Raw genomic sequence first — 12,629 nt, forward strand, 5'->3', positions numbered from 1 at the left:
AAGGGGCTCTCTGCCTTAATAATGATCTTATTAAAAAGTGACCAAGGGCCAAGATTTCATCCCAAGTGATTACTTACTTACCTCTGAACTTGAAAGGCAAACAATCTTACAACGTGTATTGAGATGGATGGCTTCAACACCTCATCTCAACTACCACACAAAGTCAGGCTTATCAGTATCAGAAGAAGACCCTTGCCCCACAGACCCTGTCTGGACCAGCTCTGAAGCCAACACACAGATATAAAGCAAGCAGGATTGCTACCATCTGTAGCAAATTGATGAAGGTATAATACATTACTGTATGCATATTCTCTGTGCATAAATACATCTATTTATATCTGCAGAGTAAAAGGGCTTGCATATTATACATAACATGCTGTTGTACAGACCTAGATTTTATACAAAGCAATAATGATTTCACCATAAAGTTAACTCACATGCAACGTGCAAAAACACAGGGAGAAACCTGCCATCCGTCCTTCAGAAGTGCTGTTCTCCTTTGCTATCTGTCAACAGCCTAATCCCTGAACATTTTGTTCATAATAACACCCAAAGAATGAAGAACCACACCACTCAAATGCAGAACAATTTTATTGAGAACTCTGAAATCAAAGGAGGAATTGGTTTGCCTCAAAGGAGTCTGGTGTGTACACTTTCTAGCCTGAGAAACAGGAAGTGTACCACCTCTGTACAGACAGAACTGAATCTACTTCTTTGGAGAGAGCCCTGAAATGCACTGCATTAAGCAATGGCTTAAAATATTTTTCAGTTCAAAAGATGATTATTCAAGGTGAAGAAGAAATGAGGAATATGTTATAGGAAATGGCAAGTAATTTATCCTTTGAACATAAAGCAACACTTTAACTTTCAAACTTCAGATTCCTGCCCGGAACACATGATAAAAATCTTATTTCTGAGGAAGAATGGTTTTAAACATACTTTTTAAAACCACAAAATATAACTGGTAATTCAGTAATGTTGGCTAATGGCAGGCAATGTTGACTCCACTAATCAAAGAGACAAAGATGTCCTATCTCACACTTGTGGGTCAAGAGCATTTACTATATGGTATAAAATCAACTGCTGTGAATTGATTTTATACCACACTTGCTCCTGCTAGTGAACTCAGATGTCTCCTAAGTAACACTACATTCACATATATTACATTTGAGGACTTTGAGTACCTGAAGAGTAAAGGAAGTAACAGTAAGTCATGGCCTAAACATGGTGTTTCTGAGCAGCTTTTCCAAGGTATGCTCTCAAATCATTCCCTAAGCACAATTCTGTAAATAAACTCACTAATTTTTATTACCGATTGAGGCAAAATTTTTAGTATGCAATGTAAGTTTTGAGACATTTCTTGAACATGTTTGAACACACACAGGGGACTTGATTCGACAGCAAGATGAAGAGACAGAAGATGTAAAAATACTTAAGCTAATACCACAGCAACTCCAGGTACTAGACTGAGTGAGGTGACCTAAGATAATACTTGGTAAAATTTCAGATGTAAGAAGGAAAGGCTCCTGTACTGATAAAGCCAACACTGTCACACTTTAAATCCATCTCTCGATACATACAGCAATGCAGCAGGCACTTCAGATACATCAGAGTCTCTCCAAGATTCTTTTCCAGTACATTTACCTCTGCCAAGCCCTCCCCTTCCCCCAACACACAAAAATCCATTACTAAAGGGTCTAATCTCAGCTATCAGCACAGAGTGCCTTTTATGGAGCCATTAAACCATTTCTCTTGTTTACAGTGCCTGGAGAAAGATGTGAATTATGTCTGTGACAAAACAGGCGATAACATTTCTAAACTGCTATCAAAATGCAAACTGAAATACACTTAAGGACAGGGACCCTAATTCATGTTTTTGCCATTTTCCTCGCTCACTATAACTTAACAGCACTCACCTGATGATTCAAACAAATTATTTATGCTATAAGTACAACAGGTAGGCATTAGTAAAAAAAAAAAATCTGCTTTTAAACAGTTTATTGAACAGTTCGTCAAAGAGCATAAAATGCTAGTTATGTCTTAGGTGATAGTAATAACCTAGGTGCTCTTATCAGAAAACATTTTTTTAAAATCCAAGCACAACACTGTGGGTTCACGAGTCCTTAAAAGCCTTATTTTTGCAACGGTCTCCTCAACATTTGAATCATACATTCCATATAGGTATTTGCATATCTGATGCAATGAGCTATGCAACTAAACACTTTCTCTGTAGCTTTCTAGGTGGAAATGCCAGGCTTTCTATATATTTTCCAAAGAGGTTTCAAAAATGTGCATTTAACTCATGAAACAACAGCCTTCTGCATTCTAGAAGGCATTTATTGATTATTTATTTCTAGATTATTATGGTTTGAGCTTTAGACCTTTGTAGACAGCTTCACTCTGAATTTCAACAATCATTTAATAAGCATCAGATTAAAGACATCAGGATGCCAGAGCAGGGCGCTCTTTCAGTTTCATTTTACTATGTATTTTGATGAGTTTTACTGGTAACTTTGAGATGCTCAGGAGTTATCAGAATCAGGTTCTCAACATAGCTGACCATTCATACTCTAGAGGTTATTGTGCTGCTGCTGGATGTGGTATGCAGCCTCGTATACTAACAAAACCTGAAATAAAAACATCAGGTGGGAGAGGTGACAGATGAAGAGAGCTAGGATAGTAAAGGCTAGTAATCAAGTATTTCCAGCTAAACTGTTCCCAATGATTTTGAATTAAAAGCCTATAAATATATAAGACTTTTACAGATGAAGACAGAAGTGACTGCAAGCATGGATGACTGAGGCAAGATCTGCAGTTGTTTTCACCCTGTGTGAGCTCTTGCAAAAAAACCATTTTTTTCTGACCACTGCAACAGATGCAGAAATGAGCAAGACTTGAAGGCTGTGGACTGATTTAAAAGTGTCTGAACAGATTACATCTACACAGACTCCATCAGGTTCTTCAACCATTTATCTATCAAAGTCACCTCTATCAGATCTTAGCTGAGCTCCAGTCAACTGGATTTCATTTAGGTCCTGCACTCTGCCAGATATTGGAAAAAGTTGGTGACAAATTGGATATCTGACACACAGATATGTATCATCACTGTGGTTTCAGAGACTATCCTGGCAGTTTATAGAAAAAGCTGAACATAGACAAGAATTTTCACTACCTTACAAATGAAAGCTGCTAGCAAGGGAAGGGAGAGTGGGAATGGCAAGAATCTATGCATTCCTGTCAAGTATCTTTTTGAAGAAACACGTGATCTTGATATTATTCTCCATTTTACAGTTGCATCTAGAAAACGAGAACTCTTTCAAGATCCAGGGTCTAGACCTAAAGACAACTGGCATTCACCTAGACTCACCAAGTAGTGACCATTTACCTGAACCAGTCTGCATGTATGTTTGGGTGTTTGTGTGTGCACACAGAGTCAAATGAAAGTAAGCATACTGAATGTGCAAGCATGTCTCTGCAATGATACATTACATATGGTCAAAAGATGTGTAATACTGTAATGAAGAGCAGAAAGCTTTTCCCTTTTCAAATGGATATGTATAACTGGAGAGAAAACGGGTAAGTAGCATGTAGAAGAAAGTAACAACTCATAAATGTGTGAAAAAGCATTCAGTAAAAAGCTAGTTCTTTCCTATGTGGTAGCCTGACTCTAAGTCTAGAAAAGTAGATCTCTGGACAGCCTTTAAAAGAGATAATGCTCTGCCACCCCTTGTCTCAGTGCTCTTTCCCAGAAAGTGGGACTTCATGACTGGGCAGTACTTGGCAAAGCCGTTATATATGATTCCATCAATTCAGTCTTCGCCTTGGCTTCAGATCAGATCCTTCCAGCCCCTACTAGCTCAAAAGATAGAAACAGCATGGGACCTCATTTTTTGGAAGCTAGTTCTGAACGATGAGCCCAAGCACCAGCTTTCAAAGCCAACTGGCAAGAATAGAATACGTGGGCAAGATGGATCTATTTGAGAACCTTGTTTAACAAAAAGAAAATACCAGCTTTGAAGTAATCTGTCACCTTTACTGGAAAATATGCAACTACAAATGCACTTTAATAACAGTTAGAACTCATGCTGCAAAATGAAGCAAATTGCTTATTTTCTCTTCCAAACCAAAGCATACAATACTGTGCATGTCAATTAATGGTCTACTTGAATCGCATGTATGCGATGCAGTAGTATAGTCTTTACAATCCTTAGGGGGTGGGAAAGGATGGGTGGGAGGTAAAGAATAAAAGACAGCTCAAAATTGTGAGATTTTTTTTCTGAAAGCCTGTATGGAATGTTCTCAGATTACATGGTATGAGAATAGAAAAAAAAAATATTGATTTTGAATTTGACTTAGGAAAAAGTAGCGAGCAGGTAAAAATGAGCTGCAGCCAAAGCTGGAATTTATTTTTGTTTACTACCAAGGAGTTGCAAGATGGAAAATAACAGCTCATTTTCCTACAATTGATATTGGGAAATTCTGGACATTACGATCTACAGTAATGCATCCATCTTAGCCAGCAGTGTTTGCTAAAATAACTTGCTCTTGCTTTGGAGTGAGAGGGTTTTTTTCTTTCTTAATTTTTAAAGCAAAAAGCATTACAGATTAATGACTAAAAGACCAAAAAAAATGCATTGGTTAAACTCAATTTTAAATTAATTGAATCACCTGTTCAACTCTAGATTATGTCAATTCTAAATATTCACCAAAATTTTCCCTATCCTGACTATGATCTGGCATTAACATGAAGGCTTTGAGATCAGCACCTGAGGCCAAAAAAAAGTGCAGAAATAGAAAACAGAGAAGAGTTCACTGCACCCATAGTGCACCAAGTTTGCATCAGTATCCATCAGGCAGGTTTATACGAGGACATTTATACACAGGGAAGAGGTGACCAATAAAAACATCACTAAGTTGCAGGCATATGCCATTTCCCCGCAGGACAGTTTATTTGACAATTAAACATGATGCTTCTACTCTTGCTCAGCAAAGAAATTATTCTAGAAGCTTCTTCACAAAGGAAAATAAGTGTCATCCTTTAACTGGAATTTTCTAAAGCTTGTGTGCCAAGACACTAAAAAAAATTTGCCAGTATAGCTATTTCTGGGCAGCTAACCCAAGACCTCCTTGCCATGACAGATGTAGCCTCCCCTGAGAGGTGGAGGGGTTCCCAGTTAGTGTGGGAGAGGGAGCACAGTATTAGAGGTTGTACCCATTCAGCTTAATAATTGGTTCACTGCTATAAATCCTCACTTTTAGTGCAAGATATCCCTGATTTGCTTGTCTGTGCAGTTGTAATTTCTGAAATGCTCGTTAGTTACTGAGGGTACACCTGCAGCCTTCTGACACTGGAAGGGCTGAAGGCACCGAGATAATTCAGATATTTGTAGCCACTTGGCTTCTCGTGTCAGTTGAAAATTGCACAGTATATTCACTGAATTTATTCAGTATAACAGAATTTGAAAAGCCCACCCAAAAGGGTAAGCTACCCAGCTGGGGGTTAGAGGGAGTAAATTTCAGTAAATATCAACAAAAGTAAATATCACTAAATGCAAAACTAGAGCAATTCCAAGGCAAACTTTTCTAAAAGCTTCTCGTAAATACCTAGGCAAGGCACTATAGGTCCTTTGTCATAAACTGACAGTGTATTTGGCAGCTGCTACCTGGCTGAATTGCCACACAGTATCAGAAGACTGTCTGTACTCTTCCATCCCCAAGCATGGAACATTTGGGCACAATTTTGGTTGATTCCTCTTCGCCTCCATCTCCAAAAGACTTACACTTTCCCATTAAGAATTGTCTAGAAGGTATTTTCAGGCAGCAAGAGCTGCAGATACCAGTTTCTTAGCACCCAAAAGAAGCCTGTCACAGGCACTGTTTTATTCTGATTTATGTCCTCTTCCTGCAGTGCTCTCCTTCCTTTCCAGACAATTTACCTGTCCAGCTGTGGGACACTCACAGCTGCAGGCAGTCAAGTGGAAAGTGCTGCCAGAGGGTCTCTGCCTCCTAGCAGGTACCTCCAGGACAAAAGTGAACCTGCTAACAAATACCATGGGCACTGGGTAACTGAGAATAATACAAGGAAATTTGCAGAACATTGGTGGGAGGGAGAAGGGAAGGATTAACTAGGAGGAGTGAACTGGCTCACTTTGATGTTGGAGGAGAGCAGGTGAGGCAGGACGAAGAGCTCTCCCTGCCCCCAAAATAAACAGAGGCTTAGGGCTCTCTGGAGGAGGAAGTGGTAACTTAATAAAATTAAACCAGCTGAGTTCTGCAGCAATTGAACTAAACCACGAGGATAGATGAAGATGATTATAAGGAGGGGAAAAAAAAATTCCAAAGAAGTTTTAATCCCTCTGTAGTGGATCTTCAACCTCCACAACTGGCCAGAGAAACAGGCCTGCTCTTCACCCGCATTCACTTTGTTAAAATCCTGGGAGGAGATCAGGGGCATTTGTTCCTACAGTTACTGATAATGTATCTGGCTCCAAAGGCTCCCAGGCACGGTGCAAAAAGAAGCAATCCACCTTTAGAGCTTCTGCTAAGGAGGAAGTTCTTAATGTAAAATCAAGCCTGGGAGAAAACTTAAATTGTATTCCTACCTGGGAATTATCAATAAAGTTAAATGCAAAGAGAAGAGCTGGCCACTATATCAGAGTCTGTGTGCTTTTCTGAGGACAGGATTTCCATTTGTAGCAATTTTCAAAATTTAATTTAAATTGTGAGAGGTAATGGCTAAAGCACTGCGTAACTTCCATTACCAAAATATCCAATAATATCCCAGCATTTTACACATACACACACATGCACACTTTCCACTTCAGGTAACTCTGTAGTTTGACAGTTTCAGGTCTGGATTTAAATAGGTTTTGTAGAACAGAACTATGAAGAAAACTCTGGAAAGTATAACAAGCATTTTTCCCAAACATAACAATAAACTCTAAAACGAACCATTTTGTGTTTTCTATTTATTGTTTTAAAGGTATCATCAACTTGATATTTAGAAATATGCCCGCAGCAAAAAACAAACAGGAACTGATTCTGCCTCATTTCCCCTCTTATGGAGAAGTTTCAAGTTACATCAATATAATTATTATCTTTGCTGTTCTTTTCTGATGTATTCATGTAAAGAGCTAACAGCCATGTATAAATGAGAGGGCCACTGATCTTGTTCTTGCAGCTGGACAAAATGTGAAAGAAACTGGATTTAACTGCTGGTTCTGCCATAATCCAAACAACCTGTGTCAGAAGGTTGATTCTAGTTTGAAGTAGCTCAGCCTCAGGACCCTACCCTCAGAGATCCACAACCATTGTGTCAGTTTGTGTCCCTATAAAAACAGGAATATCCTCATAAGAAAAGAGCATCCTAATAAAAGATTATCCTTAAGGATAATCGTGCCTGTCAGATGTTACTCAAGATGTGCAAAAGCAAGAAAAAACAATAAATAATGAAATGGACTTCACACTGAGTGCTCTCTAGCATGAATTAAACAACTAATTTAAAAGATTATTTACAATTTGTTTTTATTTTAGCAGCTCCCAATAATAGGCACCAAAAAGGAACAAAACTGCATTTTGACATTATTTTCAATTCCAATTTGTCTTTAACAATAAGTATATTATTGTATAATTGTATTGTATAATTGTATATTATTCAATAAGTATATACAACACAAGTATTACTGCTGTATAATTAGTATTGTATAATTGTATATTATACCATATACAATTATAGAGTAAGTGTGTATAACATATGTCTACACTAACTCAGGTTAGCTAATGGGATGTTATTTACTTCATGTGGAGAAAGAGACTGTCACCACTCTAAATACATGTGTCCTCCATGCTTCAGTGTTTGATTTTCACAAATGCTCACCAGTAACAACTCCAATAGATCACTTTTACAGATCACTCAAGCAAGGCTGAAATTGAATTCTCTAGCTCACTACCAAAAACTACTGCAAAACCTGCAGTCTCCAGTGGAAAAGGTGCGGGCCATTGAAATAAGTCAACAGTGAAATTCAGTTCACAATTTTTATCACTGACTCAACAGGGAAACAAAGAAGCCATTGTCAGAAGTAGTTACGTCTGGGAACACAAAGTCAAGACTGTATTTAAGTAGGCTGATTTTCAAAGACTCTTAGCATAGTGCTCTTTCTCTGGAGCCAGTGGAAGTTTGACCACCTGCAACCAGGTGCTAGTTCTCAGCACAGATATTTAAGGCTTCTGCTGCTACTTAAAGCATTCCTTATGTATATGAGACTTGCAACTGAATGTACATTACCAATATACTGGCTGTGTGTGTTCCTCAAGTTTTATGATTATTTTATACGTGTATACAATCAGTATGACTGACAAAATGTTGTGTTTCCTGTATGTGTGTGTGCGTATATATACGCACTTATACACTGACTATACAGACTTGCATTTATCCAGCTCCCAAATTCTAATTCCAAATGCTTGAAACTTTTTGTCTTTACAGAATACTGACACTTTAAAAAGTCCCTGTTGTCCCCATTTCTCTTATTGCTTTGGTCATGTGAAATTTTAACAGATGGTTAGTAAGGAAACATTGCATTCAGTTTCAGCATGAAGACAGAGTATTAAAAATGAATTAAACTGTTTATCTTTTCTAGGTATACATTATAAGCAGAAAGGAAACAACCTTTGAGCAAAGAGGATCAAATTAGCAAGACTGGGAATTGTTTTTGCACACGTAATTTTTCAAATGTCCTTGATGACGACTCATAATATATAAATTCAAAGACAAAAAACCTGGCCAGTCAGTAACCTTCCTATTCAGTGACTGCAGGACTCGGCACTAAATGTCACTGCTAGAAAATATTTCACTACATTAACTTACTGGCAACCACATTTGCTGAATAAGTTCATAAACAGCCACAGGAAAAAAGACAACCAGAAATAAAGCTGCTAATGATTCACTCTTTTCTAACATGCATAATCCTCAGCTTACAGAAGAAATAGATATGTAAGAATAAAGATATCCTTTACCAAGACAGTTCACTTCTCCATTCACCTCATCAAGGTCATACTGGAATCCAGGACCTGGTAAGAGTAATGTCTTGAAGACAAAGAGAATGAAGACTAAGTGAAAGGAAAAGAATCCTTCTCAGGGAAAAGGCAAGCACATGCCTTGACAAAATAATCAATTTTCCACTTACAAGTTTAAATTAGGTTTAGACCATTTCTAAAAAGAAACACTGATGACTTCTAAAACTCAACAGAATTAATAAATATAAAAATTTATGCATGTTTATCAGCTTATAAATGATTTCACTGTAATTATTTCCTAGTACTGAAATGCACAGGACCAAAACAAAAGGACTTAGAACCTGAAACAAGGGCTATTTTTCCTGTATGTTTACAGAGGGCTACCTCTGTCCTACATGACACAAATGTGTCACAGATTCCTCAGTGCTTAACTGATGTCTTGAGGAGTTTCACTCTCTCCTCCTTTTTTAACTGCTATATCCCTTGAAAACTTCACAGCACTCTGTAGGAGAGCCTGATTTCTATCTCCAGTTGCTGAGGCAGCAGCAGAAAGATAAAAAAATTATACAGACTGCAAATACATTTTACATAAAGAAGCATATGTAATATATAGAAGTGGATGAACTCAGCTTGCAGACTGCCTCCTTATTTTACACCATTCCAGAGCTTATATATTTTTCAAACCGGTATTTACATGGCTCTTGAAATACAAAATTCATTTTGTGAAAACACTGGAAAGGATTTTTAGGAGAATTAGGGTTTTGTACTGAAATAGAATCACAAAGACCCTTCGGTCTGCCTTGCTTGGTTTCAGTGTGAAAATACAGCTAAAAGAAGTTTATGCACACTTTAGCACAACTGAAACTGAAAAAATGTTCTAACACGTATATCATACTCCTGATGAAATTAAAAACTGTCTGGTTTAACACAGGAACAATGGTAGCATTAAGAAAATACTCCTGTGACCACAAGCTACAATGTGAGGATCGCTTGTATTTCTACAGGTGATACGTTCATGGAAGGAAGGAGGGGAAGCTTCCTCAGAGAGGAAATAGAAGGTTTTTTTCAAAACTGAGAATTCAACATTTTGAATAAAATATGTTTAATGTTTTTGTTTTCATGCAAACAGACCTTAGGAAGTGATCTGACAGCCTTAAGAAATTACCATTTGAAAGAAAAAAGGTCTACATGCTTCATCTTTGATCTAGGAGACAGATTTATCACAGGACAGGATGACTGAAGTTTATTCATTAGCTGATAACCTTCACGTGCAACCCAAGCCTTTAATCTGCAATAAAGCAGCAAACAAGGATGGGGCTCTAAGGAAAGGAAACTAACTCAGCTTGCCTGAGCCACATGGTGGTGGAAGGGCAGTGGGGACACAGGGGCACAAAACCCCATAAGAAGAGCCCTGTCCAGCTGCCTGGGCTCCCCCCTGCCCCCCACTGCTGGAGACCAGGTTCAGATTGGTCCTGTGCAGTTAAACCAGTCTGCATGAGGTGTCTGCTGTCTCTGCAGATGCCCAGAGGTACCTTTCCATAAGCAATAAAATTCACATCACAGCCTGCTGGCCACTCTGAAAGAAAGCTTCCATTTTAGAAGTTTTAATAATCAAAAGCTATGTTCTTGATGGGGTCTTCTAATTTGTTTCACAGTGCTACTGCCACCATCAGTATTTACATAATCTGTGAGACACTACCACTCCTGCAATCCAGGAGAATCTTAAATCTTTGCACCTTCAAAGCTGGAAATTTAGTATAAAAATACAAGCATAAAAAGAAAATAAACAGAAATTGCCTATTAAAATCAAAGCAAGCCCACAAATTCTCCATTATTAAGATTACAAGTTAAAGGCATCATGGTCAACACTCTCCCTCATGACAAAACTTTTTCAAGAATCAAATCTTGCAATTATGGCCACAACTATATGGCAGATATTTAAATATTTCCAAAAATCTTCTGGAGGAAAAACATGAAAAACAAAACTCCAATTAGCACAGGCTAATGCCCATCAAAGAGCCACAAAATCAGTTTTCTGAAAGACACCAAATCCTAATTTCTTTTGAATGTGAATAAAAAAAAAAGAAAAAAGGGAAAGAAAAAAAGTTAACAGGTGGGAACAGTTTCAGCCCTGCTTTAAACAAAGGAAACAAGTGCTCAGGGATACAATGAAAGAAGCAAGGCTATCTAAGGCAACTATGAAGGGAGATAAGGTGGTCAGCATCGACTCCTCAGCCTGACCTCTCCAGCTCTTACAACAGCAATTGCACTGGACTGTCTTTGTAAAATGCTTTTGAGATCTCCAGATAAGTGATCATTAAGAAAGCTGTGTATCTCAGGCAGAGTGATACATGCATTTCTGTACCTACTTCAAACCAGAACCAAAGATGTTAAGCAACATGCCCAAGGTCATGCAAAGCTAAAGGCAGGAACAAACCACAGAGTCCCGACTCTCACAGCCTTTAAGAAAGAATCCATCACAGTCGGGCATGCACTAAAAGAAGTAAGCAAATGTCTCTGTATTTGACAACATCTGACCTATGGAAGGAAGTAGTTTCAAGACAAGTGGCAAGAAACAAAACACAGCTGCAGCAGAAAGCCCTACCAGAGAACAGCTCAGCACCAGGAATAAGCAGCACCACCTTGCAGGATATTTGTCAGACTGCCTGCTGTAGCACCACACTTGCAGAGCTACACTCAAAGAAAAGGTTATTCCAGAAACATAGACTCTAAATAAAGGCAAAATAAAATAAAATTTTAAAATCTCAAAAAACCCTGAAAAGATGCTGGTGTGTGCAACTTGCCACACGCAGACAACCAAAACGCTACCAACTGTAATTTCTAGAACATTGTGCACTACCAAGACATGACTACCAGCTGCCTATGAAGTGAATCATCACATTAAAAAAATTACTTTTTTTTTCAGTCCACTAAAATCTTTTCTAGAAGCTGCAAAATTAAACTATTCTGCATCGAAACCAAAAACTGTTCCAGTAAATATACCTCATTTTGACTTCCGTAGACCTGTCAGAACTCCTAGTATTCTGGTATTTTCTACTTTAATTGTGTGGGGTTTCTTCTCCAAAATATGTCAAAATAAGGGAAAATTAACCTCTATCAATTTCTCGCTATGACTTGCTATACTAAAGCAAGCAGAAAATGCTCTTCTAATTCTGAAATTCACTTTTGAAATTTAAATCACAGGAAGAAAGAGAAAGAAAATGAAACAAACGAAGCATTTTTATCTGGTAATGCAAAAAAAATTCATTATTTCATATGCTGCAAATATAAATAAATATTAAAGCTTTTCCTCATTTAAACTGCATTTGGAATATCCTACACCATTCGTTAAAATGACAGAAGAATACAGGTACCTGAAGCCTATGTAAAGAATCTCTCTTTAACAGGCTTTTAAAGATTGAAGCTAGAGCATCTAAAAAGCACATCCCTGAATAATTTAAGATTCCTGGCATCAACATTGAAAGTGCCCCTTTACTAAACCTGGAGGAAGAAAAAAGGTCATGAAAGATCAGTGACAAAATCACTACTAAAAAAGTATTTTTCCTATCCTATCCTGTTTAATCAGACATGGAGAAGCATGGATTTTCACAGCCAGC

General features: G+C 37.8%; 1 protein-coding gene across 5 annotated transcripts in view; it reads right to left on the reverse strand.

Annotated features, from left to right (window-relative positions):
• Positions 1 to 12,629, reverse strand: part of ETV1 (ETS variant transcription factor 1) — a 66,671-nt gene that overhangs the window by 35,875 nt on the left and 18,167 nt on the right. The window lies entirely within an intron of this gene.

This window comes from Catharus ustulatus, chromosome 1 (genome assembly GCF_009819885.2).
Source record: "Catharus ustulatus isolate bCatUst1 chromosome 1, bCatUst1.pri.v2, whole genome shotgun sequence".
NCBI lineage: Eukaryota > Metazoa > Chordata > Aves > Passeriformes > Turdidae > Catharus > Catharus ustulatus.